We start from the raw sequence: 27,196 nt of genomic DNA, 5'->3' as shown, positions 1-27,196 counted from the left end.
ATAAAGGTAATAAATCTCAGTAGAGTGTGTAGGATTAACAGAGAAACTCAGTATGTGGTTGTCAGTCCTGAATGTTCTCGTATCAAGGAAGGAACAAGGATACTCTAGCTCTGATTTTTTTTATTTTTTTTTTGGTACAAGGATCTTTTGAATAGTATCTTGACTCACCTATGATGTTTCTTTTATATCTGTAAAATAATGAATCAGACTGAGAACAGCCAGAGGGCAAAGAGAAGCCAAAATGGCTGCTTGCCTACGATGATACAAAGCTGTCAATGATGGATTAAATGAAACTTGAAGTAGAGGGAAAGGATTTGGAAAATGCATGATATTCTGTACCTGAGAAAAAGTATTTGAGAGCTGGGGGGAACCTATCACAAAAGATAGGTACAGTACTCTAGAATAGGACTGCAACTTGCCTTTGCAAACATTTTTTGTAACCATCTAATGGAACATTAAATTGAATAAAGATGTATAATTTAAACACTATTGGTGTTTTGAATCTGAACTTTATTCTTACTGCCACTAATTTAAAGAACAGAATGGTGAAATTCTATTTGAATAGAATGGTGAAATTCTAAGTTATTTTGTTAATTTACTTCCCAGCAAGGGTATATGAGGTTGATATGCTACAGTATTATAAATGGTACATGTGAGCTGAAATGACTTCACATTTAGGCACTTTTTATTGATTCTGATTCTCAATCTGGTAATATACTATTGACAATGTTACTTTCAAATATACTGGGTATAAAAAGGCATTTGGAATATACAATACACCATTCCCAGAGTGCTAGTAAAATTACTGGTAGTCAGATATGGTATTAAGGAGAATGAAATAGGCGTCTCAGGAATAGCTATCTTGAATATATAGAATATGTTCCAGAGAATATCACAGAAGAATCTTGGAACAAAAGATCTGTCCAGCCATATGAACCACTATTCTGTGAAATATGGTAATTTATCTGGAAATTGCCAGTGCCCATCCTTATTTATGCAACTAGCCAATTATATATCACTTACCTGGGGAAAACTTCCTTCCTAATTCCTGAGGCTATTTCAGACCATGAAGCATGAAATTTGATTGCCTTTAGGTGGCATAGTTACAAATATTATAAATTTACTGAATCTATCCACAGTACTTGAGTGGCTGATGTGAATTCTATAAACAGAGTGTGTGTTCTGGGAAGTAGTACTTCCTTTTACGTCTTTTGACTTTACTTGTGTTAGTGCCACCCTGTTCTTTTAATTTGTGCAAACAGTGGCTCTGGTCAGTTTTCATGGCACAATTCCATTCTGGATACCTTCTCCAAGTCCTTGCTAGTTCCATTCTTTTCCAGGTCATATATCTTTGTTTCTGCATCTCTCATTCACCCTAGTCCTACCATGGGATCTCTGTTCTTTATGGGGATCTCATGATTTCAGTGAGATTCTGTGTAGAAGTAAGGGTCTGTGCATGGGGATCTATTTGCAGAGTTGGAGCCTTTGAAATTCCCACTGCTGCTTTAACCGTCTTCATTGTCTTTCTTGACTTTATCGACCCCAACTTACACTTTTCTTACTTATATTTAAAAATTTCCTACCAGACCAATGGGGACAATCCTGACTTTGTCGTGAACACTAACTAAGAACTATTGTGATGCATCATGGAAAAAATCATGGCTAAGTAAAGATAAACAAAAGTCTAAGTAAGTATTTTGGTTTAAAACCAATTTCCACATTATCACTAGCTTTTTTGATTTTTACTATTGGTTTTGATAGAAACAATAAATTTCACAACATTAATAAATGTTCACTGTTATTACTCTATGTTTGACAGTAGTTTAATTGTAACTTGTTTTCATGACTATAAAGAGCTGTGGGTACAGGCTGGTATTAAAGTAAGAGAATAATTTATTATTGCAACTAGAAACCAGTCATGTGCCGCCAACAGCTTCTTACCTAACCAACTGATCCTGTTGTTGATGTTATATAAGGAATGTAGAGGATGTTTATTTCTTAAATTGTCTTGTGATCTTAGCCTTAAAATTCCTGAATCCAAGTGCAGAGAAGACCACACAACCATTCATGGTGAATATGGTACAATAGTCATGTGATTGCCGCATTGGCAGGTAAAGCTATTGCCAATTTATTCTAAGTAAATCAGGGAATTTCAGGGTATTAGTTGCTCAAATTGATACTTGGTATTAATGCCATCAGGCTTTTCAGCTCTTGTTATGAAGCTTTGCAACCTACAGAAACTAACATACTGGTCCTACAGCCTTTCCTCCAGCTTATGTCCCATTGAGTTTGATCAGAGTTTTGTGGTGAACGTGGAGGATAGGATTAAGCCCTCTGGTTTCTCAGCCCACTTGTCTTCTCTGCTGAATTTGTCAGATACTTCTAGTCTCACAGGACAGGAGTTCAGGAAATGAAGGGCATAGGGACAGAGTGACCATGTTTCCCAAAGGGAAAATGGGACACCACTTGAGGCTGACCCGAGCCACTAGCCCAAGCCCTGCATCCTCCCCTTTTGCATGTGGGGCTGACCTATTCCCTGCCTTCCCTTCCCCCCAACACATGGGGCTGGCCCATACTCTGCTCGCCCTTCTCTTCCTCCTCCCCCCGCACACAGGCCTGACCTGAGTCGCTGGCTTGAGCCCTGCCTCCCCCATGTGCAGGGCTCTCTTCCAAGCCCAACCTGTGCCCCATGTGGGGCTTGTATTGCTGCTCGCCTGAGCCCTGCTGCCCCCACCCCGGCGTAGGGCTTGTATTTCTGCAGGCCCAAGCCCTGCCTGCCTCCCTACGTGGCTGGCATCCCTGCTTACTGGAGCCCTGTCCCCTGTCCCCACAGGGCTGGCGTTGCTGCTTGTCCCCCTCATTGCTCTGTGCCCCGCTAGAGGTGTGCACCCCACTTTTTTGGCAAAAGTGGCCATTTGTCTCATTGCTCTTGCCAGTTGATCATCATCAGTTAGCAAAGTGCAAACGGGACAAATGGCCACTTTTGCCAAAAGAAGCCACAGGCCCCTGGCATGAATCGTGGGGACAAGGAGGAGGAGGATGGGGGACATGTGATAGGTCCAGCTATGCTGTGAGCCAGCCCACTGCAGCAGCTGCAGGACCTCTTCAAGACTCCATTGACTGCAGTCCAGTCAGTCCCAACAGTTGAGCCTGGGCAAGCCTGACTCAGGGGAAGGAACCATGGGTAAGTAAAAATTGCCTGAACCGATTCTCCCCCTCCTCCCTCACAACCAGTCTTCTCTCTCTCTCTTTCCTGTGTCCAGGAAGTTAGCTGGCTCAGCTGAACAGCCTCCACCCTCCCATTTCCTCCTTCACTGCCTCTCGGCCCCTTGCATTCCATACCCCATCCTCAGGATCTGCTCCTCTCCAGTCATTCCTCTCTCTTTCTGCTCCTTTCCCACCCTCTTCTCCACTCTCTGTGTAGGAGAGACAGAGTGAGTGGGAGGAGCAAAGGGAGAGCGGGACAGGGAGAGTCAGGGAAACCCTGCCCCTGATGTGCATTGGCATTGTGGGAAATGGACAGGGGAAATGGGTGCCAGACTCTCTCCTGCCTGTGAGGCCCCTGTCTCATACAGTCCTTGCAGCAGGGTATGGCTGTCCTGTGCTTGGCTTCTGGAGAAACCTGGCCCCACCCAAGCCTTCCTGATCTTTTCTTTCACCTGGGAAAATAGTATTAAAAAGATGATGCTATTTCCAGTAGGCATTCAGCGTGTGTGTGAGGTGTCAATGGAATGGGCACTCCCAGGCTGCCCTGGGCAGAAATATGCTGCCTCTGACTGCCCCCATGTTAGAGAAGGGTCTAGCTTTTAACTGCAAAGATCAAATGCATACCATGAAAACAGCATCCCTGGACAATGAAGCTTTCAGACAAAATCACAAAGGGTCAAACCGTGGTTTTTAATTGAAAATCAACCTGAAAAAGGAATTCCAAAAATTGTCATTGCATTTACAGAGACTGGATAGTCCGGTTCTCTACTGCCCTGCCTATTGTCGACACCTGAGCAGTGCCAGTGAGCAGTGCTGCCATTCCAATATGCACCCTACTTAGCACTTGCAGGGTGAAATCCTGGCACGGAAGTCAGCTTCCATTTACTTCAATGGAGCCAAGATTTCACACACAAAACCTTCACTTTTAAACAATACTTTGCAATAACTCTTTATTTATTTCAAAGTTTAACCTCTACTTTCCTTATTACACCATGCGTGTTCCATGTAGCACTGGCTTTCATTTGAAGCTGGAGATCACACCACCTTTCTTTTATGTTTTAGCTGAATTGTCTCTGAGCTGGTAAGTTTATAGGGGCTGACAGGAGAAATTCAACAGCACTGGCAGCTTTGCTATTGGCAGCTGGGCTGTAAATGTTTGACTTTCAATTTCATTTCTTCTCTGTCCTGATCTTTCCCAACAGAAGAACTTCCACAGTAAGAGCGTGTATATATATATATATGTATTAAAATGTTAAGAAGGATTGAGGGAAGGTTTGGGTTTTAAGTGCTGGCAGGCTGCGGTCAGAAAATTTCTCTTTCTATGATGCTATGCTCTGACTTGTAGCTGGTGTCGTGAGTTAGAAGATGATCTCATTTCCCTTTGCTAGCTTTTACACCTGCATTGTAACTTGGTTGAAGCAATTCTTGCCATCAAAATGCTAAATTATGTGTTTCAGATCAGACCAGAGGAGAGTTAAATCAGATATTGATCACTTTAGCTGGTGGAGTCCTGCATATCCCAGGCCAGGCTTCAGAAAGCCATTTATACATTAACTGTGCTGAGCAAGGAGGAAGTGTCATGACTGAAGAGCCAGAATGAGAGAGTTGTGCCAGCTACCAATGAGGTGAAAATAACATCCATCCTATTCTGGATTCCCTTGTTCCATAACATCACCTCTGAGCTAAAAGCACTGTTTAAAAGAAATCTCCTTGTTTGACACTGAACATGTTAGCAAAGCCTCTGCTACAGAGACCTAGGGGAAGTTGGCATTCAGCAGTGAAGGACAGTAGCAGTGGCTGCTGAGTGCCAAATCCTGTCAGTTTGTGATATAACCAAGACAGGAAGTGAAATACTCCCCCTATCATCCCTTTAACTAATACCCAAAGAAGGGCAAAAATCTGCTTGTGAGTTATGCTGGTGTAACACCAGTGACTTAAATGTGGATTCAGAATTGTGAATATGGTATTATATAAGTTCTGGTTCAAGTTATACCTGTAGGCACGTTACAATAATGTAAATCTTGATTTATTCAGGGTAACTTCAGCTTTGAAGCTTAGTTTGAGACTAGGCATTTGGGCAGTGAATGTGTGTGAACCATAACACTCAAGCTCCACCTATAGGCTAGGTGGAGAACTTTCAAGTACAGTAGACCCTCAGAGTTAAGAACACCTGGGGAATGGAGGTTATTTGTAACTCTGAAATGTTTGCAATTCTGAACAAAATATTATGGTTGTTCTTTTGAAAGTTTACAACTGAACATTGACTTAATACAGCTTTGAAACTTTACTATGAAGAAGAAAAATGCTGAACAAGCACAGAAAGTTTTCATACCTTGTCAAATCTTTTTAAATTTTTTCCTTTTTTTTTGTTTTGGAGTTTACATTTAACACAGTACTATACTTTTTTTTTTTTTTGGTGTCTTCTGCTGTCAGATTGCATACTTCTGGTTCCAAAGGAGGTGTGGGGTTGACTGGTCAGTTCATAACTCTGGTGTTCATAACTCTGAGGTTCTACTGTAATTCTAATTCTAATGGGCTTTTCTAAACTAAATATTCCTAAGATTGTAGAGGTAATTACTGAATCCTGGATCATCCTATTCAGGGCAGAGAATAGGGCAGAGAGCAGAAGAATTATTGGCTTACCATTGAAAGAGAAGTCATTCTGCATGTACCCAAAACAACAAGTGTTAAGTCTAGCACATCTTGATAAGCAGGGAGCATAGTGTGTTTAGAAAGCACTCCCCTACCAATAGTAGAATGTAGAGTTTCATATTTTCTGTCTCATCATTCTAATATATTTGGACAGAGGAATACTTTGGAAATCTTTTGAAGAATGTTCTTTTTAAATTTTCCAAGTTGGAAACAAGACAAGAACATTCATACAGGACAGTATGTATTGTACATTTCCAAGCAAAGTGTATGCACTGTGCCATGGAGAGATTTGTTAATATGAAATTAAGCAGTCAGTGATCTTGAAAGTTTGTGTATTTACAGATAAAGGACTGAAAGAGTAAAATTTTATATTTCTTTTTTATCTCTACAATGAAGAATAATAAAATGGTGTATATACCTTCTGACATGATACTCAGGACTTTGATATCCTATATAGGCAGCTCCAAATTGCCTAAAGGTATACCTCACCAAAAAAGAGACCATGTTGGTTTCATTGTGGATAGTTCTCTGAAAACATCCACTCAATGTGCATTGTCAGTCTAAAAAGCTAACAATCTTAGGAACCATTAGGAAAAGGATAGATAATAAAACAAAAAATATCATAATACCATTATTTTAATCCATGGTACACGTACACCTTGAATACTATATGTAGTTCTTGTCATCCCATCACAAAAAAGATAATAGAAATGGATAAGGTGCAGAGAAGGGCAACAAAAATGATTAGGGGTATGGAATGGCTTCCATACCAAGAGAGATTAATAAGATTGGGACTGTTTGGTTTAGAAAAGAGATGACTAAGGGAGGATATGATAGAGTTCTATAAAATCATGAATGGTATGGAAAGAGTGAATAGGGAAGTGTTATTTACCCCTTCACATCACACAAGAAATAGGGGTCACCTAATACAATTAATAGGTAGCAGGTTAAAAACAAATAAAAATAAGTACTTCCTCACACAGCGCAGTCAACCTGTGGAAGTCGTTGCCAGGAGATGTTGTGAAAGACAAAAGTATAACTGGGTTCAAAAAAGAATTACATAAGTTCATGGAGGATAGCTCTTTAATGACTATTAGCAAAGATGGTCAGGGCTACAACCACATGCTCTGGATGACCCTAAACCTCCAAAATGCCAGAAGCTTCAAAATTGCCCTGTTCTATTTATTCCGTCTGAAGCATCTGGCACTGGTTACTGTCAGAAGACAGAATACCGGTCTAGATGGACCATTGGTCTGACCCAGTATGGCCATTATTTTGTTCTTGGAAAGAGAAAAATATTCACTCCATAAAGTAGGAACTATGTTTCTGAGACAGTGAACGTGTATCTGCTCTCATTTCCACCACCATAAATCAGTGAAGTCAGTGGAGTTATCCAGTGTAAGTAAGATTACAAGCAGGTTGCAGTATTAACGGTTTCACCATTTTGATAAAATGGGCCTAATCTGCATTGAAGTTAGTAGGAGTTTTGCTTGAGTAAAGGCAACAAAATTGGGCAATATGTTTTAAGAATATTTTGTCTCCATTCAGGTAGAAAAATTGTTTTGCTGTGATGTCCATGAAGCTATGCTGACTCTTTCTGCTTCATTTCCCCAATGTGTTAATGGGGACAACAATATCTTTCTTCCCCTATTTGTGTGTCTTGTTTATTTTCACCATAAACTTTTTGGGTTAGGGACTGTCTCTAACTATGTGTTTGGACGGTGCCTAACACCCTGTGGCCTTGACCTCAGTTGGGGACTGCAGATACTCATGGAATAAAACTACTAATGATGATGATAATGACTTACTAACACGTCACTTTATTCCATGGGGAACAAAGGCCTTCACTACTGTCTTTGGTGAGATGAGTTAAAAATAATGATAGATTTTTCTTTTTGTTATACTTGTATTTGTAACATCTTTTCTGTCTTTTTAGAGTAAGAAGAATGGCTGGTGTCAAATCTAGATTAACACAAGATGAAGTAAAGCAACTGCAACATTTGTTGGGAGGCAGACAATTCTCTCTTCTCTATAAAGCAAGCGTCCATGGTTACAATGCTTCTACATTTCATGCCAAGTGTGATGCACAAGGGCCAACTGTAGCAATAGCATATAATGGAAGTGGTTATATTTTTGGAGGCTTGACACATCAGAGCTATGTTTCATCTGGAGAGTACATACATGATGAGAAGGCTTTTCTCTTTAGATTAAAAGGCAAAGAGGGTGTGCTCAGCCCACTAAAAATTCCTGTTAAAACTGCATCAGGTGCTATATATGACTGTAGTGACAATGGCCCTAATTTTGGCGGTGGAGCACTACATTTGTTGAACCAAAATGCAGCAGCCGCAGTAACAAGGTCTAACAACAATTACACATTCAATGTTGCTGACCTGCATGGAAATGATCTAGGCCTTATGGAATGTGAGGTGTATCGAGTTGAAGGTAAGTTGATATCAAAAGAGAAAATGTTTACTGAGGAAATTATAGCTTCGTACTGTTAATGTTATATGTTCCTTTCCCCTAGATATTAGCAGTTTCCTGGAATCTCCATGGAGAAAAATTACCTGAACAACTAAGTTAACTGTTGTAATATATCACTATCATGATCTGTGGCCACCAAATACTGTGGTGATGTGAGTTACTTTAGGAATTAACTAGATGGTGCTAGAGTAGACAGACATGTGTTGCTGAGTTGCTTATTTATGTATCTTAGGTACTAATATGGCACCTATGACCATAGTGTCTGAGCACCTCACAATCTGGGGATAAGTACAAAATGATGATTTCAGAACAGGTCAAACATACATGAGAATTTAATTTCTGAACCAAAATAAGCTTCATGAAGAGCTATGCTTATTCTTAGCCACACTGAGTCTGCTATGGCAGAGACTTAAAGAGACATACCAGAGGATTACAGACCATGATTAAGCAGCTATTCCAGAGCTTAACTCTCCTTATACTTAAAAAGGTTTTCTGAATATCTAAATCTCCCTTGCTGCGGATTAAGTCCATTACTTCTTGTCCTGCCTTTAGTGAGCATGGAGAACAATTGATCGCCCTTCTCTTTATAACAGTCCTTAATATTTGAAGACTGTTATCAAGCCCCCCTCGGTCTTGTTTTCTGAAGTCTAAACATGCCCAGTTTTTTTAGCTTTTCCTTATAGATCAGGTTTTCTAAACTTTTCATCATTTTTGTTGCTCTCCTCTAGACTCTTTCCAGTTTGTCCATCTTTCCTAAATTATAGTGCCCAGAATTGGACACAGTACTCCAGCTGGGGCCTCTCACCAATGCTGAGTAAAGTGGGAGAATTACCTACCTTGCTTTACATTTGACACTGATGTTAACAGAGTCCAAAATGATATTAGCCTTTTTTGCAACTGCACCACATTGTTGACTCCTGTTCAGTTTGTGAGCCACTATAACCCCCAGATCCTCTTCAACAGGACTACCACCTAGAGAGTTATTCCCCATTTTGTAACTCCACACTTGATTTTTCCTTCCTAAGTTTAGTACTTGGCATTGTCTTTATTGAATTGCATCTTATTGATTTCAGACTAATTCTCCAATTTGTCAAGATCCTTTTGAATTCTAATCCTGTTCTCCAAAGTGCTAGCAACCCCTCCCAGCTTGGTGTCATCCACAGATTTTATAAGTGTACTCTCCACTTAATTATTCAAGTCCAACCCAGGACCAACCCCTGTGAAACCCCTAGATATGTCCACCCAGTATGATAGCAAACCCTTGAAGTATATTCTTTAACCAGTTTTGCACCCACCTTGTAATAATTTCATCTAGACCATATGCCCCTAATTTGCTTCTGAGAATGTCATATAGGATTCTGTCAAAAACCTTACTAAAAACGAAATAGATCATGTCTACAGCTTCACTTGTGATCCACTGGTTATGTTGGTTTGGCATGATTTGTTCTTCACAAAGCCATGTTGGCTATTTTTTACCACCCTGTTATCCTCTACATGCTTACAAATTGATTGTTTAATAATTTGTTCCAGTATCTTCCCATGTATCAAAATTAGACTGACAGGTCTGTAACTCCCCAAGTCCTCTTTGTTCCTCTTTTTAATGATAAATACTGTGTTTGCTCTTCTCCAGTCCTTCATCCATTCTCCCTGAGTTCTCAAAGATAATTGCTAATGGTTCTGAGATTGCTTCAGCTAATTCCTAGGGTGAATTTCATCAGGCTTTGCAAACTTAAATACATCTAACTTATTCTTTAACTTGTTCTTTCTGTTTTTGGTTATGTTCCTTTCCCCTTGTTGTTAATATTAATTGTGTTAAGTATCTGGTTACAGTTTATCTTTTTAGTGAAGACTGAAGCAAAATAGGCATTAAACACCTCTTGATGTCATCTGTTATTAGCTCTCCTTCCCACAAACTAGTGGATCTACATTTTCCCTTGTCTTTTTATTGCTCCTAATGTATTTATAAAACTTATTTTTATTGCCTTTTATGCAGGTGGATTGATCTAAATCACCAAGTGGAAAGTCGTGATTTAAATAATCCATTTTAATCAATTTCAGTTATTTTCTAATGAAAGGTGCATTCTCATTGGTTGATATAACCATTAAAACATGTTGATTTACAACTAAATAGAGGCTTTACACTAAATTTGGTTCATTTTTTTGCTACCTACGCAGGTACATTATAATTATATGCATTTATTTAAGCACTATATAGCTTAATATTTTCAGATTCTTATTAATTGTACATTTTTAGTATGTTAGAAAATAGTGAATGATGTATTGCTTATTTACTACTCTTATGTCATATTTCTAAAGCTTGACCTCAAAAGTTAAATGTTTTCCACCTGATACTTTCTTTATATAGAAAAGCAGCTTTTAACTCAAAAGTTTTGATGGAGACTCATGGATTTTTATTTTTTTTTTTAAATAATTTTTTTATTTAAATCTTTTAAGAGATTATACATTTAGGTCTTAATATATTTTATATTAATTTCAGATTTCATTTTAAACAGGTTCATCTTTAAAAAGAAAAAATTGTTATAATTTAAATAACAAAATGTAAATAATCCACCCTGCTCTAATGTCCATTTTTAGGCGTAACTCATTTGGTGCCTTAGCCTTTCTGATTTTGTCCCTTGTGCTACTCTTCTGTACTCATCTGTAGCTATTTGTCCACATTTCCACTTTTTGTAGAATTCTTTTTTTGATTTTCAGGTCATGAAAAAGCTCCTGATGGAGGCATATTGGCCCCTTACTATTCTTCCTAGCTTTCCTTCACATCTGGATAGTCTGGTGCTGTGCATTTAATATTGTCTCTTTGAGAAACTGCCATTTCTCCTGAACTTCTTTTTCCCTTACATTTTCTTCCCATGGGATCTTACCTACCACTTCTCTGAGTTCGTTAAAGTCTGCTTTTTTGAAGTTCATTTTCTTCCAGCTGCTGCTTCCACTCCTTGTCCTTAGAAACATGAAATCTATCTGTCATAAATATAAAGGGAAGGGTAAACCCCTTTAAAATCCCTCCTGGCCAGAGGAAAACTCCTCTCACCTGTAAAGGGTTAAGAAGCTAAAGGTAACCTCGCTGGCACCTGACCAAAATGACCAATGAGGAGACAAGATACTTTCAAAAGCTGGGAGGAGGGAGAGAAACAAAGGGTCTGTGGGTCTGTCTTTATGCTGCCTTTGCCGGGGATAGACCAGGAATGGAGTCTTAGAACTTTTAGTAAGTAATCTAGCTAGGTACGTGTTAGATTATGATTTCTTTAAATGGCTGAGAAAAGAATTGTGTTGAATAGAATAACTATTTCTGTCTGTGTATCTTTTTTGTAACTTAAGTTTTTGCCTAGAGGGATTCTCTATGTTTTGAATCTAATTACCCTGTAAAGTATCTACTATCCTGATTTTACAGAGGGGATTTCTTTACTTCTATTTACTCCTATTTCTATTAAAAGTCTTCTTGAAAGAAAACTGAATACTTTTTCATTGTTCTCAGATCCAAGGGTTTGGGTCTGTGGTCACCTATGCAAATTGGTGAGGCTTTTTATCCAACATTTCCCAGGAAAGGAGGGGGTGCAAGTGTTGGGAGGTTTGTTCATTGTTCTTAAGATCCAAGGGTCTGGGTCTGTAGTCACCTAGGCAAATTGGTGAGGCTTTTTACCAAACCTTGTTCAGGGGTGCAAGGTTTTGGGAAGTATTTGGGGGGGAAAGACGTTTCTAAACAGCTCTTCCCCAGTAACCAGTATTTGTTTGGTGGTGGTAGTGGCCAATCCAAGGACAAAGGGTGGAATATTTTGTACCTTGGGGAATTTTTTGACCTAAGCTGGTAAAGATAAGCTTAGGAGGCTTTCATGCAGGTCCCCACATCTGTACCCTAGCGTTCAGAGTGGGGGAGGAACCTTGACACTGTCATTTCATGATCACTTCCAAATTGTCTTCTACCTTCAGATTCGCAGCCAATTCCTCCTTGTTATTCAGAATGAAGTCTAAAATGGTTGCCACTTAGTTACTTCCTTCACTGTCTGAAACAAACAGTGTCCCCAGCACATTCAGAGAACTTGTTGGACATTTTGTGCTTTGCTGTCTTATTTTTCAACAGATGTCAGGTTAGTTAAAACACCCTCCATGAAAGAATGCTGTGCTTCCACTAAGCATATATGCTGTACATAGTTAGCAAGTCAAAGATGCCTGTACATAGTTAGCAAGTCAAAGATGCCATGTGTCAACAGTGTAAAAAGATATTTCTATAAAACATGCCACTGTCCTCACTTCAGAAATCAGGAACACAAAGTCACAGTGCCTGATGTTATCACCGTGAGTGTAGAGAATTGCTGTTCACCTCATCCTATTCAGAAACTCCTTTGCTATGTTGACAGTTGCACACCTAGAAAACAGTCACACTCCAATGACTGCATGCTAGATGTTGGTTCAGATGTGTCAGTTCTGCCAGATTCTGCTTATTTGCTATGTTTTCACAGTGCACAGCTTACAAGACCTAAGCTGCATTTGGTGGTTTACGGTACCTGAAGTTGGTTACCTGAATACATGTGTAATGCATGACAGCTTGTGTGCTCTGTATACATATGTTATGAAAACTTGATTAACCCTACACACCTAATAGCTTTTAGTTACTTCTAAACCTGTTTGAGTTAATTTAACTTTGCTGCAGTTCCTGTGACGGAGCAAGCACATTGCAACAGAGATTTAATTCCCTTGTGACATTCAAAGCAACTCTTTTAGGCAGGATTGGTTAAATGTGTTTTCAAAATTTTTAAATATGACCACTGATTTAGGGTACAAAGATTGAGACACCTTAGGGCAGATTTGTATATGTGCTGTAAACCTGAATCTCCCATTGGCTTCAATAAGAACTGTGGGTACTCAGCACTTTCTGAAAATCAGGTGTTTTAAATTGGGCACCCAAAATAGAGGACACCATAATTAAATATCCATTCCATATGTGATGTCAGCACCAAATCCTGAGCATAAAGTGGTTTGACTTTGTGTGAAGGTCATACTCTCAAAGAGATCTGTCTGTTCTTCTGTTGCTCACCTATATTCAAAAGCACCACTGCCTGCTCTTTGGCCACATTACCAGGATGCTCTCAAACTCTCCATTGACATGTGAAGGGGTGCATGTCTTGATTCTACCTGGTGTGTCTATGAGACTACCCTGGAGATTTATGGATTCGCAGGATTGAGCCCTCTCTAGGAACTTCACAACATGATGCCTGGTGTGACACCATCAACCATGGTCACTCTGGCTGCTGCAACGGTCCTCAGTAGACTATATACATAAGAACATAAGAATAGCCATAGTAGGTCAGACCAATGGTCCATCTAGCCCAACATCCTGTCTTCTGATAGTGGCCAATGCCAGGTGCTTCAGAGGGAATGAACAGAACATGCAATCATCAAATGATCATCCCCTGTCATCCACTCCCAGCTTCTAGCGAGCAGAGGCTAGGGACATTCAGAGCATGGTGTTGCATTCCTGCCCGTCCTGGCTAATATTTATTGATGGACCTATCTGCCATTAACTTCTTTGTTGAATCCTATTATAGTTTTGGCCTTCACAACATCTCCTGGCAAAGAGCTCCACAGGTTGACTGTGTGATGTATGAAAAAGTAGTTCCTTTTGTTTGTTTTAAACCTGCTGCCTATTAATTTCATTGGGTGACCCCTAGTTCTTGTGTTATGAGAAGGAGTAAATAACACCTCCTGATTCACTTTCTATACACCAGTGAAGATTTTATACACTTCTATCATATCCCCCCTTAGTCATCTCTTTTCTAAGATGTAAAGTCCCAATCTTTTCTAATCTCTCCTCATACGGAAGTTGTTCCATACCCCAATAATTTTAGTTGCCCTTCTTTGTACTTTTTCCAATTCCCATATATATTTTTAGAGATGGGATGACAAGATCTGCACAGAATATTCAAGATGTGGGCGTCCCATGGATTTATATAGATGTATCATGATATTTTCTGTCTTGTTCTCTATCCATTTCCTAGTGGTTTCTAACATTGTGTTAACTTTTTTGACTGCTGCTGCACATTGAGTGGATGTTTTCAGAGCACAGTAACTCCAAGATCTCCTTCTTGAGTGGTAACAGCTAATTTAGACCCCATCATTTTGTACGTATAGTTGGGATTATGTTCAACATTGAATTTCATCTGCCATTTTGTTGCCTAGTCGCTACATTGATGACATCTTCATCATCTGGATGACATCTTCATCATCTGGACCCATGGAAAAGAAGCCCTTGAGGAATTCCACCATGATTTCAAAAAGAAAAGGAGTACTTGTGGCACCTTAGAGACTAACAAATTTATTTGAGCATAAGCTTTCGTGAATAAGCTTCCGTGAGCTACAGCTCACTTCATCAGAGGCATTCAGTGGAAAAAAAATTTCAACAATTTCCATCCCACCATCAACCTCAGCCTGGACCAGTCCACACAAGAGATCCACTTCCTGGACACTATGGTGCTAATAAGCGATGGTCACATAAAAACCACCCTATACCGGAAACCTACTGACTGCTATGCCTACCTACATGCCTCCAGCTTTCATCCAGACCACACCACACGATCCATTGTCTACAGTCAAGCTCTTCGATACAACTGCATTTGCTCCAACCCCTCAGACAGAGACAAACACCTACAAGATCTCTATCAAGCATTCTTACAACTACAATACCCACCTGCTGAAGTGAAGAAACAGATTGACAGATCCAGAAGAGTACCCAGAAGTTATCTACTGCAGGACAGGCCCAACAAAGAAAATAACAGAACGCCACTAGCCATCACCTTCAGCCCCCAGCTAAAACCTCTCCAACGCATCATCAAAGATCTACAACCTATCCTGAAGGACGACCCATCACTCTCACAGATCTTGGGAGACAGGCCAGTCCTTGCTTACAGACAGCTCCCCAACCTGAAGCAAATACTCACCAGCAACCACACACCACATAACAGAACCACTAACCCAGGAACCTATCCTTGCAACAAAGCCCGTTGCCAACTGTGCCCACATATCTATTCAGGGGACACCATCATAGGGCCTAATCGCATCAGCCACACTATCAGAGGCTCGTTCACCTCGTTCACATCTACCAATGTGATATGTGCCAGCAATGTCCCTCTGCCATGTACATTGGTCAAACTGGACAGTCTCTACATAAAAGAATAAATGGACACAAATCAGACGTCAAGAATTATAACATTCAAAAACCAGTCGGAGAACACTTCAATCTCATTGGTCACTTGATTACAGACCTAAAAGTTGCAATTCTTCAACAAAAAAACTTCAAAAACAGACTCCAATGAGAGACTGCTGAATTGGAATTAATTTGCAAACTGGATACAATTAATTTAGGCTTGAATGAAGACTGGGAGTGGATGGGTCATTACACAAAGTAAAACTATCTCCCCATGTTTATTCCCCTCCCTCACCCCCCACTGTTCCTCAGATGTTCTCATCAACTGCTGGAAATGGCACACCTTGATTATCACTACAAAAGTTTTTTTCCCCCCACTCTCCTGCTGGTAATAGCTCACCTTACCTGATCACTCTCCTTACAGTGTGTATGGTAACACCCATTGTTTCATGTTCTCTATGTATATAAATCTCCCCACTGTATTTTCCACTGAATGCATCCGATGAAGTGAGCTATAGCTCACGAAAGCTTATGCTCAAATAAATTTGTTAGTCTTTAAGGTGCCACAAGTACTCCTTTTCTTTTTGAGGATACAGACTAACACGGCTGCTACTCTGAAACCAGTTTTGTGAGATTCCTTTGTAACTCTTTGCCGTCTGCTTTGGACTTAATTATCTGAGTAATTTTGTTTCGTCTTCAAACTTTGACACCCCACTGTTTATCCCCTTTTCCAGATCATTTATGAATGTGTTGAACAGCTCTGATTCAAGTATAGATCCTTGAGGGAACCCCTGTTCACCTCTCTACATTCTGAAAACTGACCATTTGTTCCTGCCCTTTGTTTCCTATCTTTTAACCAGTCACTGATCCATGACAGGACCTTCCTTATTATCCCATGACTGCTTACTTCGCTTAAGAGCCTTTCGTGAGGGACCTTGTCAAAGGCTTTCTGAAAGTCTAAGTATACTATATCCACTGGATCATCCTTGTCCACATGTTTGTTGACCCCCTCAAAGAATTCTAATAGATTGGTGAGGCATGATTTCTCTTTACAAAAGCTATGTTAACTTTTCTCCAGCATATCATGTCCACCTATGCTTCTGATAATTCTGTTCTTTATTATAGTTTCAACCAATCTGCCTGGTACTGAAGTTAGGCTTACCACCCTATAATTGCCAGGATCGCCTCTGGAGCTTTTTTTAAAAATTGGTGTTACGTTATCTATCCTCCAGTCATCTGGTACAGAAGCTGATTTAAATGATAGGTTACATACCACAGTTAGTAGTTCTGCAATTTCATACCTGAGTTCCTTCAGAACTGTTGGATGAGTACCATCTGGTCGTGGTGACTTATTACTGTTTAATTTATCAGTTTGTTCCAAAACTCCTCTAATGACACCTCAATCTGGGACAGTTCCTCAGATATGTCACCTAAAAAGAATGGCTCAGTGTGAGACTCTTCCTCACATCTTCTGCAGTGAAGGTTGATGCAAATAATTCATTTAGCTTCTCTGCAATGGTGTTATCTTCCTTGATTGCTCCTTTAACACCTTGATCGTCCAATAGCCCCACTGATTGTTTAGCAGTGTGTGTTTGATGATAGTTAAAAACAGAGTATAGGGAAGGATGGGGAATATTTGCAGTTTCTTGATTTCACTGTGCCTATATGTAGTGCAAAACATGTGTTGTGATCTCATGGGTGTTTGAACTTATGCAAATCTTTTTGTCTTAATAGGGAAAGAGGGAAAATAATGGAGGAAATCAGATCTTACAAACCTTATTTAAATTCAGTGCCACAGATTCGGATTTTGGTTTTTGGTCCAGTTGGAGCTGGGAAGTCCAGCTTTTTCAACTCCGTGAATTCAGTTTTCTGAGGTTATGTTTCAAGCCAAGCCATAGCAGGATCCGATAACGCTAGCATGACAACACAGGTAAATATTTGCTTCTAATTAATAAACATCCAAGCTAAATCACAGTCTCAGTTAAAAATCAACATTTTCCCGCACTAAATGGAAAACCCAAAGATAGTCCATGATTGCCCCCACTGAATTCTATGCATCTACTTTTGATGAGAAAGGCATTACTCAATATGGTTAAGAAATAGTAATCTGGCCCTAAATTATTCATTTTTCAGCTATGTCTTTCTATACTATTTTACTTTTTTTTGCCCCAATAGTACAGGACTTACCCAGTTAAAGATGGAAGAGATGGCAAGACTCTGCCTATTATCCTCTGTGACACAATGGGAATAGAAGAAAACTCAGGAGCAGGTCTGGAAATTGATGAAGTGTCCAACATAATAAAAGGCCATGTTCCTGATAGGTACCAGGTATGATTTCTACAAATTTTGTGCAGTTCCTTGTTAAACAGAGTGATATTCTTAAATGTTTCTTTACATGTACAAATATTATATCTTACATTTAATTACTGTGAAACAAAATATCCACTGTGCTCAGTAGATTCTTGCATTTGTGGTACTGTACAGTAAAAGCTTATGAATGGTGATCACAGGCCAGGTGTATTTGAAAATGAATAAACTATGGAAAGGTGTTTAGGTCTGATTCTCCACTCTCCTGCACCTTGTGTAGTCATTTACAGTTATGCAAAGTTGATATAAATTGCTGTCTACCCTTCTGGTTGGGTAGCATTTGGTACCTATTTTGTACAGGTACAAGCCAAGGGAGAATCAGGCTCAAAGTATATAAAGAGTAGATCTGGTTGAAATATTTTGAACAAAAAGGTTTTAAATAGAAAAATGGACTTTAACACCACATCTCCCCCAAATTTCTGTTGTGTTTTCAATTTTTTTTTGTTTTTCATTAAATTGTTTCCAAGTTTTTTAGCAAAAATGTCATCAATTCCATTATTGAAATGGTTCTCTAATTTATTTTTTACTGGAAATCCATTTTTCAAGAAATGAGCATTTTTAATTATTTTTTTTCTGGAAAAAAAATGAAAAATGAAGAATGGGTTAGCTTGGTGAAACAGAAACAACACTGACATTTTTTGAAAACATAGTTTTAAAATATTTTTGACAAGCTCTAGAAAAGAGCAACTTCCACAATATTCAAGCTTAGTACAGCGCCTTCTTATCTGGTTATTTGTCTCAATTACTAGATAGCTGCTGCCTACAGGCCATTCCAAATATTAACTGTTGTAATATACAAGAGATGTAGACTTTGATTCTCCATTCCAGATGAGCTGAGCTTGTTACAGGAGCAAAGATGGAGGGCTAAGGTGGTTATATGATTCTTATCGTTGTAGTATCTCGGCCCCTCACAAACCTTAATTTATACTCAAAACAACCAAGTGAGATATAAAGTATTATTAATCTCATTTTAAAGATATAAAATTGAGGAACAGTGATTAATTATCTTGGTCAAAGATATATTGGAAGCCAGATATCCTGAATCCCAGTTTTATGCTTTAACCACAAGACCAATCTTTCTGTGATTTATTTGGTCCCACTTTATATTAAAATTCCATCTATAAATGGTTTACAAAGAAGTAATAAATGAAGAACATTAAAAGCATGTTATGGTTCTGAGCAGCATATGTATAGATGGCTATAAGCACATGAGTAGATGTTACAGATCATTATAAGCCATAGTTATGAGTAAATTTTTGATGGACTCTACAACAATCAATTAACCATTTATTAAAACATCTGTTAATAATTTATTATTGCTTTATAGATGGAACCTTAATAAAAAGTGTGATTAAAAACACACACACATACACAACTAATATGTCAAGAATCCTTTTTAATTTCTAGAGATGTCTTTTGGTTTCATTATTACTTTTCCACAAGGGATATAAATTTAGAGGAACTCTGTTGACTTCAAAGGAGTGACTCTGGATTTATACATGTTTTCAATAACAGAGATCAGAATCTGGCTCTCCATCTGGAAGAATGAGTATGAAACTGAGAATCAGGAAATCCTGAATTTTAATCCTGATTTGATCACTTCCTTTATGAGTGTGGTAAATCATTTCACCTCTCTCCATATCAGTGTTCCTCTCTGTAAAATGAGATAATAATATGTGTCTCCCTGCTCCAGTGGGGTATTGTGAGAATCAGTGTTTGTACAGCTCTTTGAATCTCCAGTTCTTTGGAAGTGTTACTTATTATTATTAAAAAATTTCTTTGCAGTTTAATCCAGCTGCCACCCTTCATCCAGATTCTCAAGGCTATATCAAGACCCCTTCTCTGAAGGATCAGATTCATTGTGTTACATTTGTTATTGATGGGTGCAAAACTGAGATTCTCCCTGAGAAACTGGAAGAGAAGCTGAAACAGCTTAGAAGAAAAGTGAACCATTTTGGTATGTTTTATGTCTCCTAATATCATAGAACTGAATGAAGTGGGCATGCCAAGGAGGTGATCTGCCTTTCAAGCCTGAGCACCTTGGGTCATGAGGGGTTTGAAGTACTGCTAGGAGCCATGCTTATCCTTGGTGTGGGAGGAGAAATTGCCACATATTGCTCTTGAGTGTCACCCAAGATTGAGTGGGATTAATACACTCTGGCAGGACAGGCTCCCAGACTGATGGAAGTATGGGCACAGCAATGGGCTCTGGTGTTGGTGGGAGAATAGAGGAATTCCTGATCACCTCCATTGTTCTCTACTCGTTGGTTTTACAGTGTGCCCTATTGCGTTTCTCCTCAGGATAGCAGAGTCCTCCTGTTGACAGAGACCACTAGAGAAACTGAGCTGTGTGCTAGGTTTCTAGTACTCCTGGGGAAATTCTGCGCCAAAAAAATTAAAAATTCTGCACACAATATTTTAAAATTCTGCAAAATTCTTCATATTTTATTTGTCAAAATAACACAATATAATCACACCAGTTTCAATTATTTTGGTAATTTATTTCAAAATAACTGTAAGTATGTCTGTAACAATATAGACAACAAAAAAGATTCAGGAAATGTTTTTTGACAAATAGATTCCTTACTAGGCTTACTTACTAACTCTGAGTAATAATTCATTTAAACTACAGTGCAGAACCATATTTCCTGCACCCCTCAGAAGCAGTGCAAAGGCTTGGGGGAATCAGGGGTAACAGAGGAGCTGAGAGAGAGGCAAGTAATTGTTGGGAAGGAGCCTGGGTATGAACTTGAAGTGTTCTTGGGTATTGGTGGGAAAAGGATGGAAAAGGTTTTTTTTGGTGAGGGGCAGGGAGGGATTGTTAGGGAGTGTCCCACATGCAGACCCTGGCTGACTCCTAGCCTCCTCCATTCAGTCAGGCATATCTTTCCCTGTCCCTGTATGTCCCTGCATCCCCATGTGTCCTTGCACCCCCTGTCCACATTGTCCGTCCATGCCCACTCAGACACCCATGCCCCCATCCCCATGCGGCTCTGCACCACTCCCTCTGTCCCCATGTGGCTCTGTACCCCCACCCAGCCACTCCCCCCTCCTTCCCCCTGTAGCTCTGCACTCCCTGTGCCCATGTGGCCCTGCACCTTCCTCCCGCCCTGTGGCCCTGCACTTCCTCTCCCATTCAGCCCCTTCCCCAGTCTGTCCTCCCCCACTTGCCATTATGAGCCCCTGTCGGACCCCCAGCAGCCCCACGCTGTCTGTCTCCCCATAGCTCCTATCTCCTGACCTGGCCCAACAGATACTGTGAAGAAGGTAGGCTCTTTCTCTTCCCTATCAGCGCAGGTGCTGGCCAGGATTGGCTGCTGTGTTCTAGCTCCACAGTGCCCTCTGTTGGGCAAAAGGTGGAACTGCAGTAACTTTTCAGCAGAAGCTATTTTCTGCACACAGAAAAAATTAAAAATATGTGTCACACATGAATATGCATACGTGCAGTGGCACAGAATTCCCCCAGGAGTAAAAGGCTCCTACAAATACATCTTATCAGGAAATATTCACTTTGATTTCATTAATTATTTTAAAAATACATATAATCCAAGGCGATAAAACCTTTTCAAAAAGGAGTAGAGGTAATGTTTCATTTAGCAGCTGCCATGGAGATGGGATGCAACAAAAAGTGAAAAGAGAACTGAAGAATGGGAGTCTTATGCTTGCAAATGCCAGTTTACATCATTAGCTCTTGTGGTTGTGTTTGGACACACCACCTACGGCCTGATTTTCTCTCCACATGATAGGAGTCACTTCCATAGGAGGGAATAGACAGAGACATAACCTACTGGGGTGAAAGCAGGCCCCAGTTGTGCTGCTGAACTCAGCTAGGTATGCCATGTTTTCTGAATCCCTTGTTTTGAGTAACTGAATTCATTGCACTGAATTTTGGCCCTGGCAATCTTCCCAATGAGGTGAGTGAGTCATTAAGTGTGGTGTCAACTGTACTGGGGGAATAATAATAATTTTGCTTAAAAACATCTTCCCATCAAGACAGTTGGGGTGCTGCCCAATAATTGTTCAATTAATATTAGTTTAATAATTAATCTTTTTCCAATGCTGTTGTGCAAAACCAAAACACTTTCACCTTATGTAAGCAGAAACAGCTGCAATGAAGAACTGATGGGAAATCGGGTGTAAAATCTTACTCCTTTTTTTTTTTTTGGTACAGGGATCCCACAACTGGTTTTGCTAACTAAAGTGGATGAAATCTGCCCTACTCTTGAAGAAGACATCCAGTGTGTGTACCAAAGCAAAGCTGTTGAGAAACAGGTAAAGTATGGCATTGTTGACTGTGGTGCTATCTATTAACTCAATTGACTTGAACAAATCAAGGTATTGTGATACTCTACGTTTGCAATACTTGCATCCCCTCTATTCCTACACATATTCTCATTCTGGTCTTGTAGGCACAAGCTGAAAATATAACTAAATTTAATACCTCAGGTTTTGGTTTAACCCCTAAAAGGTTTAAGATTTGTTAAAATCGCAAGTTGCACCTCTGAAGAATAAAACTACAAAACAGAAAAAGGTGGAGATACCAGAAACCTCATTAAAAATTAAGGGCCGGATTCTTTTGCGAAACCCCACTCCATATAAAGGAGCTGGAGTCTGGCTATAACTTGCCGGCTGCGTATTTCCCCTGGTGTGAATAGGTGTAAAACTGAAAAAAAGAGAGCTTCCGGGGAGGAAGGAAGTGGGAGCGAGCTCTGTTCTGCTGATTTTTTTTTTTTTAAGCAGATTGTCTTTCGGGGAGCAAACACTGCTGGATGAATTTTGTAGAGTCCTTAGGTCAGTGGTTCCCAAACTTGTTCCGCCGCTTGTGCAGGAAAAGCCCCTGGTGGGCCGGGCTGGTTTGTTTACCTTCCTCGTCCGCAGCTTCGGCTGATTGAGGCTCCCAGTGACTGCGGTTCGCTGCTCCAGGCCAATGGGAGCCGCTGGAAGCGGTGGCCAGTACATCCCTCAGCCCGCGTCGCTTCCAGCAGCTCCCATTGGCCTGGAGCAGCGAACTGCAGCCACTGGGAGCCGCAATCAGCCGAAGCTGCGGACGTGGCAGGTAAACAAACTGGCCCGGCCCACCAGGGGCTTTCCCTGCACAAGCGGCAGAACAAGTTTGGGAACCACTGCCCTAGGCTATTCTAAATCATGACACGGGCTCATGCAGACCAGCATATAAAATTGTCTCCTTGGACTCCTTGCCCCTGTCCCATGGTGACAGAGTCTGACTCAGGAGAGAATCCATAAAGGTTTGATTCCCTGCTACCTTCCATCTTGTCTAGATATTTACCCTGTGCAGAGTGCTTGTACAATGCTGCCATTTTGCTTTGATGGAATTTTATACATACTCTGCACTCACTTTGCACAGCCATAAATGCTAACACAAGGTGGAATGTCGTGGAGAATCAGAGGCTGCTGGTGGTTTGCAGTTCCCCAGTACTGATGCTGGCCTGGGCTGATTTAGCCATCCGCAATTCTCAGAGGTATTAGGCACCTAACTTCCATTGATTTCAATGGGAGTTAGGTGCCCAAATACCTCTGAGAAATGTGGCCCAAGTGACCATCTCCCAGCCAAGAGGAATAGCCAGCTCTATGCCTTTTGAAGTCTCCCCCACCTGGGGAATATTTAGCTTAGGAGATATGACTGTGTTCTGACCGCTTTGTTCAGCAGGAATGATAAAAGGGACTGGATCAGTTCCTAGAGTAGAGTCCTGACCCTGGGCTACATTCTGCCCTGCATCTGAAATCTGTTAATCACCGGGGTAAGGGCTGTCAGGGAGCTGAGTGCAGCTCCCTGACTCTGTGGGCTGGCCCCAGTGTGAACCATGGTTTAGAGGCTCAGAATAGCAAAGCAGAGCTCTGCCTTGGTCCGTCCCTGCCTCTGACGTACTCCCCATACTCCTACATCTCACACGACGCTGGATCAGGATGTGTGCGGGAGCATGGTTCCAGAGAAGCTGGTTTGTATCACTTTTATACCAGCGAAGAGCTATTCTCATCAGAATCTGAACTGCCTAGTTGTGACCAAAATCCAGTACAAAGGAGTTGGGTTGGCCCAGAGAATGCGTCTCCCTGTATCTAGAGAGGCCAAATATGGATTTTAGTGGAATTATACCAGAGATGAATCCTTAGGGGGTTCTCTCTAGATCAATGGTTCTCAGACTTTTTTTTTCACGAACCACTTGAAAATTGCTGAGTGTCTCAGCGGACCATTTAGTGATCTTTCCAAATGTTTTTTGTACCATTAGCTAATTATTGTAAAGCGCTTTGAATAAAAGCAGTATATAAAAAACACTGTAGTAATAATTTTACATTTTTTTGTTCTACAAATAAAAGCGCACAACTCATATTTTAATGTCAGTACTCTTACCTTTCTAATGTGATGGCTGTGCCCTCTCTCCACCACTGCGGCATCCCCCAAGCTGGTGCTGGGAAGGAGGGGTGTCTCCCCTGCTCCAGCCTCCCCTGATCTGGTCTGGGAAGGAGGGGAGTCTCTCCCTCTCTCCCCCACCATGGCAGCCCCCAAGCTGGGACTGGGAAGGAGCGGGGTCTCTCCCTCTCTTCCCACCACAGCAGCCACAGAGCTAAGGCTGGGAAGTCGGGCTGTCTCTCCCCAGCAGCCACAACCCTGGAGCTGGGGAAATTCACCTCTTTCTCTGGCCACCACAGCCCTACACAGCCCAAATTCCACCCACCCCCTTTTCTCACCCACTTCCCCCTCCCACCTACCCCTTATTCCCCCCAAGTGGAGCCCCCTATTCCCCCCTGCACGGCTCCACTAATTAGGTGTGTGGCCCTTCATTCTTTTGTGTGCGGCCGCCCAGGCGTGTACCTTAGAGGGAACTATCCGTGGACCACCTGAATGGAGCTCGCGGACCACTTGTGGTCCACGGACCACAGTTTGAGAGCCTCTGCCATAGATCATTATGAAGGAAAAATAGCCCTGTGTTCTGGGTATCACCTCTGAGATTAAATAGAGGATTTTAGCCTCCAGGGCAGTTTACACAGTCAGTTTCTATCAGTGAATTTGCTAAAGAAGAATAAAATATAGTGAATATGGCCTTGAACTGTGACTGCATCAAAATGTAGTTGCTATTTCAGTGGCAGGATGGGTATGATGTGAAAGTGGTTATGCCTTCAATAAAAAGAAGTTTAAAGAAATAAAATATCTTCCACTTTTAATCTCACCAAACAGTATCTGTGAAAATACTTGAAGCTTTTGCCTAGCTTCCTCAAGGAACAGAAAGATTGAAAAATAGTCGGGGAGCTCTTTAGGATAATCCATTTTGTGCCTTTTCTACAGATGCGGATAACTGCAGAGAAACTTGGAATCTCTCTTGCTCAGATTGTACCTGTTAAAAACTACTGCTCCAAGTTGAATCTTTCGTGTGATGTTGACATCCTGTTACTTTCTGCAGTGAGGCAGCTTATACATTTAGCAGAAAGTTACCTTGACAATTTCCCTTTTGAGAAGCCAAAGAAAGAGCCCTAACCTGATGTTTACCTGTGACGCTGGATATTTTATGTGCTAACCTTTTAAAAATTCTGACATCCGAAGTCAAATTTGTTGCTGCCCTAAGCAGATGCAACTCCATTGACTTCAGTGGAGTTGCACTTGCTTATGCCCGTGGTGAATTTGGCTCAACGGTTCTATATCTTGTTACTGCCTATGTAAGATTAATGGTATTTTTGCATGCATCAAGGGGAGAATAGATTCTCCAGATTTCAAGGTGGTTTTCCTTTATTAAACATTCCACGTTCTTACTCTTCTCATAACCTTCCAGTCAGAGACAGCCCTTTCCACTAAAAGAATCATTTGCATAAACCTTTTAAGAAGTTGCCTAAAGATATTACTTCCTCCTAGTAGTTCATGTGAGTTGTTGCTGCTAGTGCTAGTTGCTGTGAATTCCATATGTTCCTTACTCTTATTCTTTAAGTTTGTTATATTACATAGCAGTGACACTGGAACCTATTTAATAGTGGAGGGTACTGAAAGCCAGCCCCCTTACGCCTATCCATCCCTGCCCCCTCAGAGCTGAGGCAGCTGGGACCCCAGGAATGCGGGGCCAGGAACCAGGACTCCGGGTGCATGGGGCCAGCAGCCTGGAGCCTGGGGGTGCTGCAGCATCCCTCATGCCCCTGGTTCCCGCGCCTATGTGATATCATAGCAAGTAGTTTTCATAGCAAAATTTTATAGCTAGAAGCACATATGTGAAAATTAACATTCATCTATATGTTCATATTTCTCACTGCAGCCATTATAAAGAATAGAGGATGGATTTATAACCAGAGTTAAATTGGTAATTCATAACTAGGATGGACTAGTGACACCTACAAGGAAGTGAAAATTACTGTTGTTTTTTTGTGGTTTTTTTGTGGTTTTTTGTTTTTTTGTGTTTTTCAAAATACTGTTAACACTTAAAAAAAATTGAAACAGTAGGTTGTAAAACTTTTTATTAGATTAATTGAAAAAATAAATTACTCTAAGCACTTTTTCAATCACTTTCTTCATCCAGGTTTGGGTCTTCAGTAACTCAGCCGGAGGTTGTGGGCCTATTGCAGGAGTGGATGGGTGAGGTTCTGTGGCTTGTGATGTGCAGGAGGTGAGCCTACATGATCATAATAGTCCCTTTAAAGTCCATGAGAAGAGGTGAGGCAGAGACACAAGGGACCTACTTTTCTTCTCGCTTACACTGGTTAAACACTGCTGTATCTCTATTGACATCAGCAATTAATTCAGATTTGCACTCGAGTACTTGAGAACAGAGTTTGGATTAGATCCTTGATGAGATGTAATATCAAATGCAATGGTAGCAATAGAAAGAGTAGTCAAGCTTCAGACTGTTCCAGAAAGAGTTGGTATGGCTGGTATGTGGTTCCCTGCAGGTATAGCTGAGGGGAAGGGCTCCTTCCTATACAATAAACCACAATTAAAATTGAGCAATCCATGTTATTGGGCAAGGATTTATTTTCTTTTTGTTAAATCACAGAATCATAGAAGAGTAGAGTTGGAAGAGACCTCAGACGGTTATGTAGGCAACCCCCTACTCAAAGCAGGACCAACACCAACTAAATTAGCCCAGGCAGGACTTTGTCAAGCTGGGCCTTAAAAACCTCTAAGCATGGAGATTCCACTACCTCCCTTGACTTAGTCCAGTTTGCCCTCTAGTGGCTGACAGTTACAAAATATGCATTTCTAGAAAACAGTGCTACATAAAGATGCTTTAGAAAAGACTATGGGGCAGGATTTTATTTTACCCTCTTGCCAGACCTATGATTTAATTCTTTATTATTTTCTTTTCTGTGAGCACACAACTATTTGAGGAATTTTTATTA

General features: G+C 40.6%; 1 pseudogene; it reads left to right on the top strand.

Annotated features, from left to right (window-relative positions):
- The first annotated feature begins 4,803 nt into the window (after positions 1 to 4,803).
- Positions 4,804 to 25,352, top strand: LOC144269483 (interferon-induced protein 44-like; annotated as a pseudogene).
- The last annotated feature ends 1,844 nt before the right edge of the window (positions 25,353 to 27,196 follow it).

The sequence above is a fragment of the Eretmochelys imbricata genome, chromosome 8, assembly GCF_965152235.1.
Source record: "Eretmochelys imbricata isolate rEreImb1 chromosome 8, rEreImb1.hap1, whole genome shotgun sequence".
Lineage (NCBI taxonomy): Eukaryota > Metazoa > Chordata > Testudines > Cheloniidae > Eretmochelys > Eretmochelys imbricata.
The sequence above is the reverse complement of the archived record's forward strand: the minus strand, read 5'-3'. Positions and strand labels throughout refer to the sequence as shown.